Genomic DNA, 19,796 nt, shown 5'->3' with positions numbered 1-19,796 from the left:
TTTTCACATAAAGGACTGCCTAATAAACATTTTATTATTATAGAGTACATGCCAAAATCATTATTAGCACAGGTTGAGTATCCCTTGTCTGAAATGCTTGACACCAGAAGTGGTTAGGGTTTGGAATTTTTTTAAGATTTTGAAATATCTGCATTATATACTTACAGATTCAGCATACCTAATCCAAAAATCTGAAATCCAAAATGCTCCAATAAGCATTTCCTCTGAAGGTCATGTCAGTGCTAAAAAAGTGTCAGGTTTGGAAGTACTTCAAATTTTGGATTTTCAGATCAGGGATGTTCAACCTCTATTATGCTTTCACTTATTTTCAAAAAAGCAATGTAAGTATAATTTTTTCAAGTGTAAGCTTAGATCAAAAGCTTTGCATTTCTCTTAAATGCAAGAGTACACATATATCTTTTTGCATCACATCCCAGGGTTGTTCAGAGGCTCATCCCTGGATGTCAACCACACTTGCCTACTGTCAGCACTGACTGGCTGGTCGCTGGCCTCCCCGTGACAGGCCCACTGGGGAGACACCTCCATTCTGGCAGGTGTGACAAGTGGAGGGGCCATTGCACAGAGGCCCACAGCTGCCCCTCTCTGCTTTCCAGGACAGCCAGTTGCACCTGCCTCTAGGTGCCCACCTTTCTGTTGGCTGCTTTCGTTTTTAATCCCACTCTTCTTCAGACTGCCCTCCTTGCAGGGGCCCATATTCTGAACCAGGTGCAACCAATCCTAACATCCCTTGAGGCCCTGCTCTGACTGGTGCCAATAAGCTAAACCACAGCTGGCCAAGATAGGAAAAGTGATTTAACCTGCTGTCCCTCTAGGATGGGATTTTACCCAGATCACCAGAGTCTCAGCCCAATAATGTGGGAACCACAGGTGTAAAGCCAAAGAGGAAAAAAGCAGGATACAGAAAACATTTTACAGCAAGGTGGCCCAATAGGGTCCCTCCATCACCTGCTGTGCCACTTTAACGTGGCTTCTGCTTAAATTTCAAGTTTAAAAAATTATATTTATTTTAGAGACAGGATCTTACTCTGTCAATTAAACTGGTCTCAAACTCCTTGCCTCAAGTGATCCTCCCACTGCAGCTTCCCAAAAAACTGGGATTACAGGTGTGAGCCTAAACTTGGAGCTTTTAAAGTACACAGTGTTGAGTTGTTAAGCCAGGACAAGACATCAAACAATCCAACTACAACATGGCAAACTTGTAATGAAGGGAGAAGGAGAGGCAAAGGTGCTGCTGAGAAAACCTTTCACTAGAGAACGGAAAGCCCAGCCAGAGGTGGTGCGTGGACAGGGAGCACCCTGAAGACCAGCAAGCTAGCTGACACTCAAGGCCAGCTGAGCATCACATTTACAGGCTGTCACAGCCTCCCTGTCTTCCTGGGATTCTGCAAAACACAATTCCACAGGGAGGACAAGCACTTAGAATTCTCCCCTGGTACAAAGCCTGCTTGCTCACATTGGATCACTTGGAAACATAATAAATCCTTCCTTCCCCATTAATCTGTTACTGAGGCTCAATGTGATATAATCATTTTATATAGAGAATTCTGTCACTGAATCTTTATATCTAAAACCACTTCAGATAGCTAAAACATATGCCAGCCTTAAGCCAAATGCAGCTCCCTAAAGAAACCAGCACCCCGAAGAGACCACAGTATTATCCAAGAGCCACAGGCAACCAGAATAAAACTGGAGGAGCGAGGGTTCTGGCTGCCAAGAGTGGTCGATTTATGCGTGCCAAGGGACCAAGCCCCCACTGGTATAGGAAATGTATGCCATTTCTTTCCCCCCAGGGAATTTTCAGAGGAAGACATCTTTGCTCCACACAGGATCACGCCAGGTCCACATTCCTCCAAGTTCACTTCCTGGCCTCTCTGCGGGGTGAGGGATTACAATGGGCAGCAGGTGGTGACACTCTCCACCTTGAGATGGACGTGTCAGATGCAGGAAAAGTTCACAGTGCTCTGATTAAATTATGTTTTGTTAGGGCACCCCCTCCCCCGTGTTGGCATTGAAAGGTAACTAGCAGAAGAACTTGAAGCACACCTGTGTAACTCAAGGTCAGTCCCCAGGTGCTGCTTTGCTCTCTTTGGGCCTCAGTTTCCTAAACTGCACACTGGTAATGCACAGCCTGCAGCCTGAGAAGCATGTGAGAATGGAGCACGTGCAGCACCACAACTCCTTCCTGGGGCTGGAAGGGTCCAGAGTGTGCGGTGCCCTGCCCCCCACTCACCCTCCACAGGCCAGCACAGGGGGAGTTTGGCTGCGGAGACGGACACACGCGCCCTGGGGCTGCAGCTGGCAAGAAGACAGGCTAGTGGAAGATTCAGTGCTCTCCGGTCTGAGGCTGCCAGCAATGCAAGGGACTGGAGACGGGCACATTCTGCCTGGCAAGGGATGGGGGCCAGGAGTGAGGGACCATGTGTGCAAATGCACGGGAGCTAGCTGGCCACCTCAGTCATTTACTCCTTCAGTGCACAGAGGGTCACCAAGGCTTGGGGCCAAGTGAGAGGACAGACACCCATAGGAGAAAGAGCCCAGACTCAGCCCTTGATGCCCAGAATGTCAGTGCAGGGGAACCACAGTCAGTGATGATGTTCCTAACACAGGTAAAATGACGACAGTCCTTTCTACAGCAAAAAGCTGCTCTGTGTCATGAGAGCATATGATAGGGCACCAGACAAAAATCTGGTAAGTCACTCCACCTCTCTCTGAGCATCCCTTCCCTCCTCTGCAAAATGGAAATGAATAATAATTACCTCATCAGGTAGCTGGGGATTAATAAACTGATCCTAGACAGACATCTGGCCCAATGCCCAGCATATGGTAAATGCTCAGTGAGCCAACCTCTCAGGGCTGAGTTCCCCACCCACCCAAGACAGTCAGAACCAGGAGCCCCTGGCAAGGCTCCACCCAATGCCCTACAGAAACAGAAAAAAGCTTTAGTTTCAGCAGAGGCTGAGAAGGCAGGCCTCTGGGACTGGCAGGGAGGGTGTCAGCCAGAGGCTCCGTGTCTAGCGGGCAGCAGAGGAGGTGCTGGCAAGGACAGCAAGCTGGCTGGAAGCCCTGACTGCAGGAAACAGACCTCAAGCAGCACTCCCTGGGGGCAGGACCCTGCCATTCTGCGCTGTTTGGGGGCAGTTTCTAAAGCCTTAAGAAAATAGCTTCCTGTCTCAGGCTTTCTAGGAAGTCACAAACTAGGTGTCTGGGAGGCAGTTTTAGATAAGTGCACAGCCCAAGGGAGAGCTGACCCCTGTACCAGACAGAGACCCTGACGGAAGGGACAGCCCAGGGCCAGGCACAAAGGGCTCCAGCTCAATCGAAGTTGGTCAAACAGGGACAAAGGAGACAGTTTTCTTCAAGGACAGGAAGAAATCTGTTGCTATCCTGTGTACCCCGAATTCCATTTGCAACCATTATTTGTTTCAGAAAAGCTGGTGCGTGTCAGATGTTTTATCTATGAGAAAATGATTTCCCAGCACCTGACCACACTTTCTGTGTCACAGAAACTGTGGGCTGCAGGTTACTCGTGGGTTCTGTGCCTCCTGGCATACCTGGAAAGATCCTGATGCAGCCCACACTGTCAGTTCATAAATAGTAGGGTCAAAACTCTGTTTCCCATGGCTGGAGCAAGCTGCTTCAAACCAGCCATCCCCATGCAGAGATGCCACTGATTATGTATTTATCGCTAACTGGCTTCTAATTATGATAGAGCAGTCAGCGCCTGGCTTCTAAGACACCTTGCTCAACTCATCAAAGTAGGGTAGCCTCGGGATATCTCACGAAGCACACACAGGAGGAGTTCCCACCCAAGGCACAGCAGATACCCCCCATCAGCACCACTGCAGCCAAATGGGGACACGAGCACCTCCCCACACTCCTAAAATTAGAAGTGCCACCAATTAGCACCAAAATAAGTAGCCTAGTTTGGGGAAGGTGATAAAAATCAGCGAATAATATCTTGAGTGGGGAGTGGAACAGGAACAAGCACTCTAGGGCAACTGGAAGTGTGGTCTGTGAACTGGCAGTAGCAGTACCACCCAGGAGCTGGGAGGAAGTGCCCAACCTATGAAGGCTGACTCCCTGTGGGTAGGGCCCAGTATCTGCATTGAACAAGTCTTCTAGGTGACTGCTAGGCATTCAAGTTGGAGTAGCTATCTCTAGCCTGCCATCTTCGAAAGATGCCTGAAGACTCACACAATTATTTCCAGTTAAGTCCTAACAATCTACAAAAAAACTGGACCTCTTTCTTTTCAAAAAACAGAAAAATAGCACCACCACAGAAAGTCATGGGTGCGGGCTGCATTCATGCTCAGCTAGAACTGAATGCACAGTAAGTCAGGACAGAATGGGACAGACACATACCTGCAACCTTCTTGGAAATCCATCACACCCTTCTACCCTCACCCCCTCAACCTTCCTACTCCCATTCACCCTATTCTCCCCAGCTGGGGCAGGGACCCTCTTCACAGCCACATTGGTAACCATCAAAAAGGTCAAAAGAGATCACCATGATTTGTTGCAAAGAAAGTCAGGGGAGGGAGTGCCCAGAGTTAACTCCACTAACTAGGGATCAGGGGTGTGCTCTGCCACCCCTACCCCCACAGCCCTGCCTCGCCTTGACTCTAACAGCAGCGCAGGTCTGGTGGAGAGGCACTCAGCTGGACTGCAAGGCTGGCTCAGCTTCTCACACCCTGGACCTCAGATCGGCAGAAAAGCCATCCAGGAACAGAGCCTTGTAAAAGCTCCCTGGACTTGGAGGAGTCCTGGTCCCAAGCGACAGGAATCCTCCTCTCTGGTGGCCATCTCCCTCATCAGTCATGACGAGGCCTCCACCAAGAGCAGGGCCTGCCTGAGGCTGTGCTCCTGGGTGGGAGGGAGGACAGTGTGACTTAAACACAGTGTGGCTGAGAAAGAAAAAGGAAACACCCGCAAATTAAAGTGCGCTCTATTTTAGCTTTAAACACACATCCCTCCCACCTACAGCAGTGTCCAAAATAGCACATCCTATTTTAGGGAGATCAGAGGCAGTTCCTCAACAGGCTACAAAATAGACCTGGAGTTTGGAGACCAGCACCGCACAGTAACAGAAGGTTGCAGGCCGCAGGGACTGCACTCGCACTGAATCCACCTCCCACTCCAGTCCCATTTTAAAGGCCAGAAGATCGAGGCCTCAAGAGCTAGCACGGCTGCTGGTGGTCCTCCTGACTCAAATTCTGCCCTCTCCATTTCCAATCCATGCCATGCGGCTCTCTTCCCACAGCAGGGCCCAGGCTGTCCACATTAGAGGGGCCCTTAGCCTCTCCTCCCTCATCCAACCGCTGTCTCCTGGGCAAGACCCACACAGGGCAGGGAGAGGTAAAAGGCAGGGTGAGGTAGAGGGAGAAAGCCTCTGTTCATCAGACTCCTGGACTCTGGGTTGAACAAGGACAGTCACTAACGGAGGGACTGAGACAGCCATGGTCTTGTTCACTCACAAAGAGAGAGCAGTTCCTACAAGACCAACGTTGACAGTTCCTGGAGATACAGGGCAGGAGAGAGGCAATCAACAGCCAAAATGGCCCAAGACTCGCCGACATTGAGGCTCTGGTTCATCCTCTGTTGTTAGGCTGTGGTCTGGTAACATGGTATCCAAGTATCTCAGAGAAAGGCTGTAGAGCTGCCCCTAGAATCTGGAAACGGGTCAGGAACAGTCACTCGCTCAGTACTAGGACTCCCATGGCCATGGTTTCCCTACCAGGCAGGAAGACCAAGCTGTACCACCACACCATTCAGGACAAAGGGCCAAGAAGCGTGCCTGAAGCAGGCAGCTCAGGGAGACGGGACGGCGGGGGAGCTGCACACAGCATGCCGTGCATGGCCCCAGAGCCAGACCATCCGGGCTCCAACCCCAACTGCTGCTCCCCCGCCAGGGTACATGTCCCCAGGGAGAACTCATTTCACCTTCTGCTCCTCAGTCTCCTGCTCCTGAAATGGATGTTACAGAATCATCTACTTCATGGGGTTACTGCAAGAACCAGATGACTTAATCCCTCTAAATGTGCCCAGTGCACAAAAATGCTACTTAAGTATTTGCCACTACTACTACTACCACTCCTGCTAAGGCCATCTGACAATCAGAGACCCCAGAGGCTCTTCTAGCCATCCAGAAACAGGGGGATGGAGACACTCAGGCCACGCCGCTGGATCAAGGACAGCAAAGAAGGGGCTGTGAGTACCCAGAGAACAGGGAACACTTATAACGGAAAACAAGGCCTTGAAGAAGGTTAATTATCTGTTAAAAGTACAAACTTAACCCGCTATCGTCACAGGCCAGGAAGAGAATGGGCTGGAGGGCCCCATGAGAATTTCTGGAAGACAGGAAGGGAGGCAAGGCTATCTTGGCCATTCTCAGGTGATGGTGAATGAGGGAAACCACTGTGGAAACCATGAGCGCAGAGGGAGGTGGGCCCTGCTGGACACGCTTCAGAATGCCCATCACTCCCCTCTGAGCCAGGAGAGGCCTCCAGGAGCGCCACCCCTCCCCCAAGCAGGGCTCCTCCCCACACACACCCCAGGGCTGGGTCCCAGCACCCCAGCTGAGAGCCTCCCTGACTGTGGCTGGAGACCGGATACCTAAAGGGGGCTTGGTGGAGGAGAGCTCTTCCCCAGAGCAAGGGGCCCACCCTGGAGGAGAAAGTCCCTGCTCTGAGCTCCTGGGTGTGAACCCTCCCGAGGGACAGCAAACAGGGCCATTACTGCTCAAATGTGGAGCTTAGCATGTCTTAGTTTGACTGGGCATCCAGCCAGGCATTACTTTAATATATAACCCTAAAGCTCAGTCAAACTAGCACCGGCTTGTGTGTCCTGGCAACACCTGGCCCTAAAACTGGGAATCACCTAGCACCAAATAAGAGAAATTAAAATTCCAGGAACAATCGAAACTCAAATTTTAAAAGTTTCTACAATGTGAATCTTCATTATCCTATGTACCCATTCTAATTAAATTCTTCAAAAAGTTTTGGGATGGCAAAAATTTCATGTGGCAAGTCTGACTCATTAAGGAGAAAAACATAGGCAAAATCACATTGCAAAGACTTGTCACCACAAAGCTATTTGGAGTTGATTTCAGTAAAATTCTGCCATCAAATCTGGATTACCTGTGGGTGGATTAAACATTTGTAGATTAGCCTTGATAAAAAAATGAGAAGATAGTGCATTTGTGGAAAAAATTTTAAAATAAAAACCATTATAACTGCATTCCACACTGTTATTTAAAATTACTGGCAGGCAAGATGGACACACAGGCCCCCCCGCCCCAGAGGCCCATCCCTGCCCACCATGGGTAGTACTGCTCCCCTCCTCCCAAAGCCCCCACCCCAGGTGAGAAAAGCAGGTAGAAGGGAGAGGGTGGCTGAACCCCAGCCCTGCCCACACAGCCCAGCATGCCCCAGCAAACAGCAGGAGACTACAACCATTGTTGGTCATGCAATGTAATACTGACACCTAAAGCAAAAAAACAAAGTATCTGTAAATGTTCAATGTCCTGCTAAATTTTACAAGTAATTTCAGCCAGATTAAATGTATTTTGCACTATATTCTGACTCCTTCTGTGTTACCCATAGTTTTGCTTTCCTCCAAGGTTTATGCTCCCTCTCCTACCTCATCTGTCATTCTGGTTGGTCAAGAGACAAATTTAAATAGCTGAGAAAGAAAGATGACCTCAGAACTTGAAACACCGCCCATGGGGTTTTAGAGGTCTCTCTTAATTTGTAAATCTAATGGACTAATAACTCCCTGGCTTAAATCCCCTCTGTGGCTCTCGGCACACACAGAATGCAGCATGAAGTTGCACCCAGGATGGATCTCCTGGCCCTCCTCTGTCTCCCAAGCTTCCTAAGTACCACACTCACAAGCTGCTTCCGACAGTATCTCACAAGTGCCCTCTCCATGCCTTTGCTCAGCTGTCCGCTCCACTTAAGAGTGCCCCTCCCGTTCTTGTCTGCTTGACAATTTGTACTCATGCTACATGACCAATTTAAACAGCAATTTCCCTGCGAAGTTTCACCCACTTCCAGGCAGAAATAAATACCCTCTGCTTATTGTGACATGGCCCTTTCTGTTGCCACAAAGAAAAAAAACTTCTGATACAGTGTACACCCTTGTCTCCTGTAGCTCCTTAGGAGAAGGGCCTAAGTCATCTTTAACTCTTCATCTTTAACAAAGCTGAGCCACTGCAGGAACCCCAAATAAGCTTTTATTAAGTGATTAATAAAAATAACTTTTGTATCCCCCAGGGCCCCAGATGGGTTTGGTGCATAAGAAAACTTATTTGAAGATGTTTTTATCCATGAAATAGAATTTTTTTAAAAAACACCAACCTGTAACTATGAAATTCCTGCACCTCACTCAGGCTGATGCTGATCGCAATCTGCAAAGAGAGGCTGCCAAATGTCAGGGTGATGGCACCCAGGTGAGATGGGTCTGCTGCCTCCCAGGGCATCAAGGTACTACAAAGGCCCAGGGCTAGGGCCAGAAGCCTGGTTTGGGTCTTGTCTGTCACTCACCAAGCAGGAGGCCCCGGGCAGGCCATTCACCTGCTCTGGCTCTCCCCATAATGCCTGTGGGGTGAGCGGCCATGTGGTGCTAGCGTGGACTCATCCCACCCAGGGTTCTTCGTAGCACAGGTGGAACTGGATCTTTAAGATATTCCACATTATAGAGAAGACAACACAATAGAGCAAAAAGCAAGCTCCCAACCCCAACTACTTCAGAGATGTCCTTTTGTGTAAGAATCCTGCTTCAAAAAACAAAATCCACTCTTGGGCCTCACCAAGCACTGGGAAGGCTGCGGGTGGCCCTCGCCCACTGCACCACGGACACCAAAACCCACACACACAGGCCACTCTTGAGGCTGTCAAGGTGATATTAGATACCACAAATGCAGAAAGGGAAAGAATGGAAGGCTGAAATCAAAACCAAAAGTGACTTCACAACCTGCATATACAGCTTTCCAAACAAGCTGCTCAAACGAATGCACACTCCAGAAGAAAGAGGGTATGAAAACGTCCATGTCTGTATATGGCAGACTGCCCCCGAAGGGCTCACAAAAATGCTGGGCAAACTGCTTGCCTCTGGGGAGAGGAACTGGAAGGCAAAGTGGGAGAGATGATTCTTCTCGATATATCACTTTGTAATTTTTGAATGAGACCAAAGGTAATACCTTCATAGCATGTAATTATGTGAGATACGTAATGCCCTCAAACAGAAGTTATGAAAATGTCCCACAGTAAATAACCTTATCTTCCCCAATCGCATGTATTACCTTTCCAACATGTTTTCATGCAATCACCTGGTGAAGTGGAAAATCAAGATACTAAAGGCCTGGATCCACTTTTTAATGCTGTGTGACCCTGGGTGCCATCCGCCCACCCACCAAGACTCCAGAGGTAGCAACCGGCTTATGGTCACCATCTGGCCCAGGTGAGGTCACTCACTGAGCGGCACCTCCCGAGAGGCCCTGACCACATTGTAACCCATCATGGCCAGTGCCCAGAGTAAGGAGGGGAAGCAGGTGGCCCACCACACGGTGTCAGCCCCTCTCCACTGCACCCACACTGCCCTCCTCACTCTCCACTGCACCCACACTACCCTCCACTCTCTCCACTGCACCCACACTGCCCTCTTCACTCTCCACTGCACCCACACTACCCTCCACTCTCTCCACTGCACCCACACTGCCCTCCACACTCTTCACTGCACCCACACTACCCTCCACTCTCCACTCCACCCCCACTGCCCTCCTCACTCTCCACTGCACCCACAATGCCCTCCACACTCTTCACTGCACCCCCACTGCCCTCCTCACTCTACACTGCACCCCCACTGCCCTCCTCACTCTTCACTGCACCCACACTGCCCTCCACACTCTTCACTGCACCCACACTGCCCTCCTCACTCTCCACTGCACCCACACTGCCCTCCTCACTCTCCACTGCACCCACACTGCCCTCCACACTCTCCACTGCACCCCCACTGCCCTCCACACTCTTCACTGCACCCACACTGCCCTCCTCACTCTTCACTGCACCCACACTGCCCTCCTCACTCTCCACTGCACCCCCACTGCCCTCCACACTCTTCACTGCACCCACACTGCCCTCCTCACTCTCCACTGCACCCACACTGCCCTCCTCACTCTCCACTGCACCCACACTGCCCTCCTCACTCTCCACTGCACCCACACTGCCCTCCTCACTCTCCACTCCACCCACACTGCCCTCAACACTCTCCACTGCACCCACACTGCCCTCCACACTCTTCACTGCACCCACACTGCCCTCCTCACTCTCCACTGCACCCCCACTGCCCTCCACACTCTTCACTGCACCCACACTGCCCTCCTCACTCTCCACTGCACCCACACTGCCCTCCTCACTCTCCACTGCACCCACACTGCCCTCCTCACTCTCCACTGCACCCACACTGCCCTCCTCACTCTCCACTGCACCCACACTGCCCTCCTCACTCTCCACTCCACCCACACTGCCCTCCTCACTCTCCACTGCACCCACACTGCCCTCCTCACTCTTCACTGCACCTACAATACACTCCTTTCTCCTGCCTAGGGCACTCCCACACTGTGGCAAGCAGAAGTGCAGCTCAGGGCAGCAGGAAAGAGCATCTCATGGAGAGGGAGGCCTGGAGGCTGGACTCCACAGCCAGCCATGCCCCAGCTAAGCTGCAAGACTCTGGGCAAGTCACTGCCCTCTCTGGGCCCCAGTGCCCTCTTCTGTAAGAGGAGAATATCAGGTTCTCAAACCTCACTCCTCCTTTCTGCAGATGCTTCCTACTGAGGATGCACAGATTTGAAGACCCACCACAGACCCTCAGTGAGCCCTGGGCTGGGGCTAGGGGAGGGGACACAGACATATGTGCTGTGGCCTCTCCCTCAGGAAGTCATCTTCCAGAGGACAGAGGACACATGAAGAACAGCTGCATGACAGAGAGAGCACTTCAGCAGAAGGGGACAGACATCTGCACCACCAGCCTGGTTCCTTGGACACTTGCCACAGAGCTCATCTGTCCACATCAGATTGGCTTCTCCACTGGACTGTGCTCTCCCCAGCAGAGTTTCACCCTATCTCCATCCAGGGCAGCCAAGAGAATCTGCTGGGGGACTCGAGTCTGTGCACGCTGCCGTGGGTGTGCTCATGGCACAGACTCTTCTGCTCTGGGCACTCTCTGAGGGAACTCCCAGGAGCAGGGCTGGGTCAAGCCTAGCTGTGTACCTTGTGCCCTTCCCCCAACCCCGGACCCCAACAGGGACTCAAGCTCATCACTTTCAAGGCCCAGCCCTCCTTGGCCCCTGTAGGTCTCCACCCATGTGGACCACACTTCTGCTCCACGGCAGGCAGAAACAGGCCCAGCCACAGGAGAGAACGAGAAAATGGAGTCACATGGGAGATCAAAAAGAGGCCTTGTTGGAGCAGACCAATGCCCAGCTGAAACTCTTGATTCCTACACCCTCCTTGTGGGGCACAAAAAGAGGGACAAGGACAGGTGGCCCTCCAGCACACTCCCAGCATCAACATCACAGTCAATGGCAACTCCCAGAGCTTTTCAAAGTCATCCAAGATTGTTACCTCTTCAATCAGTCCTCACCCCAGACCACAGACCCCTGGCAGTTTGCTTGGCCTGTGGCAGAATTTCAGAGCTACAGTCCCGAACTCCACGGTGCTGTCTGTGACTTCAGCCCCAACAGGGGTTCTCGGGCACTCCTGGCAGCTAGGGGGCTGCGGCAAACTTACTAACAGGGCCAGCAACGTCTTGGGAGGCTTCAACATTTATACATTATTAAATGAAGAATTTTAAAAGCTTACAGACAGCCAGTCTAAGCACTTCAAATCTACGCAGTCTACTTGGCAAACACACACTGAGCGTTGACCTTGGTTCCTGAGCGCTCAACCTGAGGCTGCAGCCTCTGAGAAGCAGCGGCATGGCAGACTTCTGTTCAAAAGCAACCTTACTTCCATCCACCAGAGCTTAAAATTCTCAGATGGTCTAACAGAAATATTCCACATATGATGAGATACCACAGAAACCTTAAGTGTAAGTTAAAAAACCATACTCCCACCTGCTATATATTTTAATTCCACATTCTCTCCTGATAGCTTTGCGAGATTGCCAAGTACAAAGGGAAAAAAGCTTTTCAAAGCTCAATTTTTTAACCCAACAGGGTCATTCATCCTTTTCTCCTGTGTGGAATGACTGTGAAGTAATTCAACAGTGTTTCTCACAGGACTCAGGTCAGGACATCATTCACAACGGCCATCTACAGTGAAGCCACAGACACACACATGCATGCACGCACAGGCACACCACATACACGCACACTCATATACACAGGAGGCACCTCCAACACCCTCAGCTAAAACTATTTTAGTGTGATCTCAAATCAAAAGCTCGGGCCAAACCATTCTGGTTTCTGAAACTACAGGTCAACAAGGTTGCAACAAACATAAAACCACACTGAAACCTATTCAGAGAAGGATGGTGATGGTTTCTTTAGAAATGTCTTCCAGTGGCTAGGTGTGGTGGCTCACGCATGTAATCCCAGTACTTTGGGAGGCCAAGGTGGGTGGATCACCAGGTCAGGAGTTCGAGATCAGCCTGGCCAACGTGGTGAAACCCCGTCTCTACTAAAAATACAAAACTTAGCCGGGCGTGGTGGTGCGTGCCTGTAGTCCCAGCTGCTCGGGAGGCTGAGGCAGGAGAATAGCTTAAACCCGGGAGGCGGAGCTTGCAGTGAGCTGAGGTCACGCCACTGCACTCCAGCCTGGGCAACAGAGCAAGACTCCGTCTCAAAAAACAAAAAAAAAAAAGAAAAAAAGAAATGTCTTCCAGCTCCTCCTGCAACATGGCCCTGAACCACGTCTAACCAGAGGTCACACCAAGGAAGCGACCACCCAACTCAGCACCACTTCTTCCTGTGGTCCTGGTATCATGCTTCCCCTTCCTGCTCCTTCAGTGCCTGGCTGAGAAGGCGAAAGGCCCCGCCAGGCCTCCTTGCAGGGGCCAAAGCCCAGCGGGCCATGCCTCCCTGCGGAGGGAAGGGACAGACCACTAAGGAGCAAGGACTTAGAGCTCAGAAGCAGTGCCAAGTGAGTCTCATGCCCCTCCTGAGGCAGGAGTCCAATCAGGGAGCCCCAGGTGGGGCTGCACCTGTACTGGGTCAGCCTCCAGGGGCCAGGTCTCCCCACCTGCACCACTGGGTCCAGAGCTCTTTAAAATCCAGGGGCCGCTCCCCAGTCTAGGACCACAGGGAAACACTCTGAGTGCCAAGCACTCCCAATGGCTCACTGGAGCTCTGTGGTCATGAATTTACAGACTCATCATCATGTCATGTGTTCTTCTCCAGCCACAGGCCACTGTGCTGAGAAGTGGCCAGAACCAGGGCTGTAGTTTTACCAAGTGAGATGTGGACGGAGAGGGGCAGGAGGTCACGTGCTGTTGGCCCTTTCACATCAGTCATGACTATGCCTCTATGACTGTGGAACCCTCCTTGGTGCACAGCAGAACATGCTGCAGCTCTGCACATCACAGTTCACCTTCACAGCCTGAGAGAAGGAGGGGACTGACGCTCGGCATCTAAGAGACTGGCTCAACACCGATATGTGGGGATTTGAAACAGGTGGGCCTATTTCATCAGGAGGCCAAGTTCTTGTTGTTGTTGTTGTTGTTTGAGACGGAATTTCTTTCTTGCTGCCCAGGCTGGAGTGCAATGGCGTGATCTCAGCTCACCGCAACCTCCACCTCCCAGGTTCAAGGGATTCTCCTGCCTCAGCCTCCCAAGTAGCTGGGATTACAGGGATGCGCCCCAACGCCCAGCTACTTTTTTGTATTTTTAGTAGAGACAGGGTTTCTCCATGTTGGTCAGGCTAGCCTCGAACTCCTGACCTCAGGTGATCCGCCTGCCTTGGCCTCTCAAAGTGCTGACATTACAGGCATGAGCCACCGCACCCGGCCCAAGTTCTTTTTTTTTTGAGACGGAGTCTTGCTCTGTTGCCCAGGCTGGAGTGCAATGGCGCGATCTCGGCTCACTGCAACCTCCGCCTCCCAGGTTCAAGGCCATTCCTTGCCTCAGCCTCCCGAGAAGCTGGGATTACAGGCGCATGCCAGCCACCACACCCGACTAATTTATTTTTAGTAGAGATGGGGTTTCACCATCTTGGCCAGGCTGGTCTTGAACTCCTGACCTCGTGATCTACCCACCTCAGCCTCCCAAAGTGCTGGGATTACAGGTGTGAGCCACCGTGCCCAGCCAGGAGGCTGGGTTCTAAACCTCTAAGGCCCACTGCTCTCCACCCCAGCTGTACCTCCAAATCACCTCATGGGAAAGGTGGCAAATGTCATGCTGGCCCCACCCAGGATTACACTAATTAGCACAGCATGGGTGGAGGGCAGGCTGCCATGTTTTTCAAAAGCCCCTAGGTGATGGTAAGGTACAGCCAGGATGGGGAAAATTGCAACACTATTCCAGTTCCCCTTACCCCCAGCCCCCAAAACCCCTTTTCCCAGCTGTTCACTTTATCTTGCCATGGTTGGCTCATCTCTGCTCTGCTCAAAGCCATCTCAGCAACCACCCTGGGAGGCATTCACCACGCCTCCTAGGCTGGAAGTACCAGTGTGGGCATGATGTAGAGACTTTGGGTCTCTCTGGCTCTCAATCTCAGCCATGAGCTTTGCATCTAGTTACAGCTAAACTCATGGTCCAGCAGTGAACCATGAGGAGTTATCGACTTCTATCATCATCCTTCACAAACTGCAGTCTCACTGGTTTCAGGATCAACAGAACCATCAAAAAGAAATGCCACAGTTCTTAGAATCAGAAATACGACCCACCAGCCACACACTACACAGCATTTATTTTGGTTTGGATTTCATTCCCCTTCCTTCCTTTATTACCCTCCCCTAGTGGCACCTTATAAATTTTCTGTTTTCAGCCATACATGGTGGCTCATACCTGAAATCCTAGCGCTTTGGGAGGTCAAGGTGAGAGGATCATTTGAGGCCAGCGGTTCAAGACCACCCTGGGTAACATAGCAAGACCCCCATCCCTACAAAAAAATAAAAAATAAAATTTAGGCATGGTAAGGCATTTCTGTACTCCCAACTACTCAGAACCCTGAAGTGGGAGGATCACTTAAGTCCAGGAGTTCAAGGCTGCAGTGAGCTATGATTACATGGCTGTACTCCAGACTAGACAACAGAGCAAGACCCTGTCTCAATCAATCAATCAATCTATCAATCAATCAATCAATAAAATTGTTTTCTTTACTGAGACATTAAAATTGGTATATCTAAGGATCTCACTTTCTTACTGTAAAACCTCAAAGTTTTACTATTAGTCCACTAAGATTTACTCAGGGTTATTACAAGTTCAATTAGTTCATGGTCTCACTGAGTTGGAAAGTATGCTAAGCACTATCATTCATAAATAATTGTAAAACTTAGTTGTGGAACTCGACAAAGATGAGGCTGAACTTACGGCCTGTTCAACCAACAGGCTGTACTCTAAAAGCCCATTTATAAGTTATCTGGAACCCAGAGAACATTTCATTTCATGTAAAATTACCACTAAGTTGGTACTTAAGTTCCCAAGAAATAGATAACTATTAGATAGTTAATAACTAATAGATAACTATTAGATAATAGAGAACTAGATAATAATTAGATAATAGATAATTATCTATAACTAATAGATAACTATTCAACTCATTTGTCCTTTTCTAATTTAAAATCAGAAAAACGTTATTATGGTGCAAGAAAATCAAGTGTGTGTTGTGTGTGCATATACAGACAAGAAAATCAAATGCAAGTGTATGTGTGGGATGTATATGCAAAAACTCTAGAAAAGAAGCTTCACATCAAGAACACAGAAGTTAAATCCATGGAGGCTGAGAAGATAATTTCCACTCAGTTCCAAGGGCAAAGGACACTGATGATGCTAGGTTCACTGGACCTGTTGTCCCCACATGTGGACGGTGTCGCTAACATTGCTGACAGCTTCACAGTCTTAACAGCAACATAATAGGGGAAAGGAGAAAGCGTTTAAACAGATGGAGAGACCAAGTTAACAGTGTGATGAATCATCAGCAGATGAGGGGGACGGAGGGGAAAGTGTGGCACAGGCACAAGAGCACAATGTTTGTCCCCTCCAAACTCCACACTGAAATTTAATCCCGAATGTTAGAAGTGGGGCCTAATGGGAAGTATTTGGGTCATGGGGGCAGATCCCTCATGTATACATTAATGCCCTCCCCCAACCACCCCCGGCTTTGAGGGTGCGTGAGTTCTCACTCTGTTGGTTCCCATAAGAGCTGGCTGTGAAAAGAGCCTGGGACACCACCACCACCACCCCGCTCCCTTCCTTCCTCTCTCGCCATGTGATCTCAGCACACGACAGCTCCCCTTCACCTTCCACCACGAGTAGAAGCAGCCTGAGGCCTCACCAGATGCAGATGTCCAGTCTTGAACCTTCCAGCCATCAGAACTGTGAGCCAAGTAAACCTCTTTTCCTTAAAAACTACCCAGCCTCAGGTATTCTTTTATAGCAGCACAAAACAGACTAAGAGAACATCCAAGAGGAAAAGAAAAAGGCCCTTTCCCGGCTACTCTAAGAAACTCGGCATTCAGAAGCCTGGTGTAGTTATTCAGGGACTGCCCAAAAAATACATAAGTGTGAGACAAGCATTAATAAAGAAAAAGAGATGGAAATAAAACTCTGGGTCCCCACCAGAAAGAAGACAGATAGATATCATCACCTGTCAGTGCCCTCCTCTCTCTCCTGTGAGTTTGGTGATGGGTCTATCCCCTTCAAGCCCTACCTGGCATAACCATAAGTGAGGGTTTTATGCACCGAAAGACCTCTGAAACCTCTGCCACCAACCAGCTGGGTGACAACTTCTCTGAGCCGCAATTCTCTCACGGGTAAAATGGGATGACAGACACTTATCATTCAAGGTGTCCAGAGGATTAAATGAAGTGCTGCATGCTGAGGCACAGCACAGCAACGACACTTAGTGAAATTCCAAAAATGCCGGTGACTCATTGTAATCTGTGATAGGGAATGTCTGTCACCCCCTTGAGCCAACAGGTGCTGGTGCACAGTGAGTGCTCTACAGGGTTAGCTTAAAAAACATAACAAGGCCAGGCACGGTGGCTCACGCCTGTAATCCCAGCACTTTGGAAGGCCAAGGCGGGCAGATTGCTTGAGGTCAAGAGTTCAAGACCAACCTGGCCAACATGGAGAAACCCCATCTCTATTAAAAATACAAAAATTAGCTGTGCGTGGTGGCGTACGCCTGTAGTCCCAGCTACTCAAGAGGCTGAGGCAGGAGAATCGCTTGAATCCAGGAGACAGAGGTTGCAGTGAGCAGAGATCACGCCACTGCATTCCAGCCTGGGCAACAGAGTGAGACTCCATTTGAAAAAAACAAAAAAACAAAAAACAAAACAAAACAAAAAACATAACAAGAAGGTCCCTTCCTAAGCAACTGGGGGGAGGGCTGGAGTGAGACTTGTGGCAGATGGAGCAGAGACCGAGCAAGGTGGGCAGGGCCAGCCTGGGCACACAGCCAGAGAGGAAGGGGGAGGGCGCTAGAGTGAGACCCAAGCCACTGTCCGCTCAAGTACTGCGCCGAAACCAGGGTGGAGCCGGGAGGAAAAACCACAGGCCCTCACAGGAACAGGGGCTCAGCCAGAGAGTTGAAAAACTCTTTTTTCAAACCCATGTAACAACATAGTAAAATGACAGGGGATTATCTGTTCACCAAGTGAGTGCCCAGCAATGTGACAAAATGACCCCAGAGTCAGCTACCCCAGAGTCTGGGAGAGGAAAGGACCATGGCCACCCCTAGGCCTCCCCAAGCCTCAGCTTCCTCATTAAGCCCACTGTATGTGGGACAGTATGGTCCCCATCAGGCTGCTGTGAGGTATGGCAGGTCAAATAATGCCCCCTGCAAAAGAGGTTCACGTTCAAATCCTTGGAACCTATTAATGTTACCTTATACAGCAAAGGATTTGCAGACTCAATTAAGTTTCGAATCTTGAGATGAGATTATCCTAGATTACACTGGTAGGCCCCAAATGCCATCACAAATGTCCTTATATGAAGGCAGGAGATTTCGGAGAGAAGAGAGGGCCGTGTGACAGCAGAGAGAAGCGGAGTCACGGAGAGAAGATGCTACCCTGCTGGTGTGAAGATGAGGAAGGGGCCGGCAGCCGAGGCAAGCCAGCAGCCACAGAATGGATTCTGCCCTAAGCTACTGGAGGGAACATGGCCTTGCCCACAGCTTGATTCAGCCCAGTGATTCTGGAGGCCAGAACAGTGAGAGAATAAGTTCCTCTCGCTTTAAGCCACCGAGTTTGTTACAGCAACCACAGGAAGCTAATACAAGGGATTAAAAGGGAAGTGGATACAAAGCAATCAGCACGCTATCTGGCACGTGGTAGGAACTCGAGAATCCCCATTAGTGAAGGACAGTTCCTGACATCCTCCCTGGGCCACCAACCCATCCTCAAAAGCTGTGTGAAAACCTACAACCTTGTACTGCAATAACGAGCTCTGTACTCTGCTCACAAAAGCTCCTTCGTGTGTATCGTCTCAGTTGATTCTGTCCTAAAAAGGAGTTTCCAAGGTTGTCCAAGGACTCTCAGCTTGTCTCCTATAAATACAACACTGCCACAGGCCTTGTCTTCAACATTCAGTTCAATTAGTTAAAATATTTCACAGGATGGCCTCTGCTGATATCTCATGGAGCAGACCCTCCTGATCTCAGGCATCATGAGCTGTGATCAGGGCCATCTTACCTTGCAGAAACACAGCACAAGTACTTCTCTCAGCCACAGGCTTTGCAACTGTCAACAGAGAAGCTGGTGCCGAGTTCTGACATGGGAACTGAGAACTCTGCCCCTGTCAGGGCAGACATGGCAGAAGAAGAGGCTGGGCAGGCAAAAAAAGACACTGGCTAGCACTTGACCTTCCAAACTGCTTTTCAGCTTGACTCATGCAAAGAGGTTTATCTCTCCCCTAAACCCCCTGCTTTTTGTTTCTTCAGCCCTTGCTCTGTGCACCCCCACTCTCGATTTTCCTCTTTGAGGAGCGAGTCCCAAGTGTCAAAACCCACCATGTGCAATAATTCCACTTCCTCCGTCGTGCTCGGCCTCCATCATGCAGACCCTGGGGCCTCAGCTTCCCCTGGGTTGCTGCGAGGATGTGGCCCCGTGAATCTGACGGCTCTCCTGCCCTCCCCTCTGCCCCATTTTGTTCGAGACTCAGGGCTGTGCTGTCCCAACCTTCCCCAGCCTGTGCAAGATTTGAAGACTGTCCCCTTCACCAAGCCACAGCAGCCCTCAGCCACAAAGAGCTCAGGGTGGAGCCTCAAAACCTCAAGAGTATCTTAAAGAAAAAATGAAGAAAAAGAAGAAGCCTATTCACTTCCTAAAAACAGCCATCTGCAGGCCCTCTGAGATATCTTTTTTGCACCCATTCTTCTACAAGCTTCTGCCAGCGCCAGGTTCACTGGGTGGAGACCGTGTGCCCTAAGCCAACTGACTACTGACCACTATCAGGCAGGAGACAAGGGCTGTGCACGGAGCGAGCAGAGACTGGAGGAAGAGCTGCCTCAGTATTCCTCAGCCCCTAGCACCGCATGCAGCAGACCCTAAGGCTAACAGCTCACACCTTCACTTGTCCACGGAGGCTCATGGCTCTGGTCTGCCCTAAATCCCGCACA

General features: G+C 50.3%; 1 protein-coding gene across 19 annotated transcripts in view; it reads right to left on the bottom strand.

Moving 5' to 3' along the window:
• The window catches only part of INPP4A (inositol polyphosphate-4-phosphatase type I A), a 153,669-nt gene that overhangs the window by 114,951 nt on the left and 18,922 nt on the right, over positions 1-19,796 (bottom strand). For 3 of the 19 annotated variants that reach the window (XM_055378456.2, XM_055378457.2, XM_063695598.1), the window contains exon 2: positions 15,023-15,116. The exons of the other annotated variants lie outside the window; for them this stretch is intronic. The gene's annotated coding sequence lies outside the window, so the exon portion shown is untranslated. The remainder of the gene's footprint in view (positions 1-15,022; positions 15,117-19,796) is intronic. 19 annotated transcript variants of the gene reach the window in all.

Source organism: Gorilla gorilla, chromosome 12 (assembly GCF_029281585.2).
Source record: "Gorilla gorilla gorilla isolate KB3781 chromosome 12, NHGRI_mGorGor1-v2.1_pri, whole genome shotgun sequence".
Taxonomy (NCBI): domain Eukaryota; kingdom Metazoa; phylum Chordata; class Mammalia; order Primates; family Hominidae; genus Gorilla; species Gorilla gorilla.
Note: the sequence above shows the minus strand (reverse complement) of the source record. Positions and strands in the feature narration are given on the sequence as shown.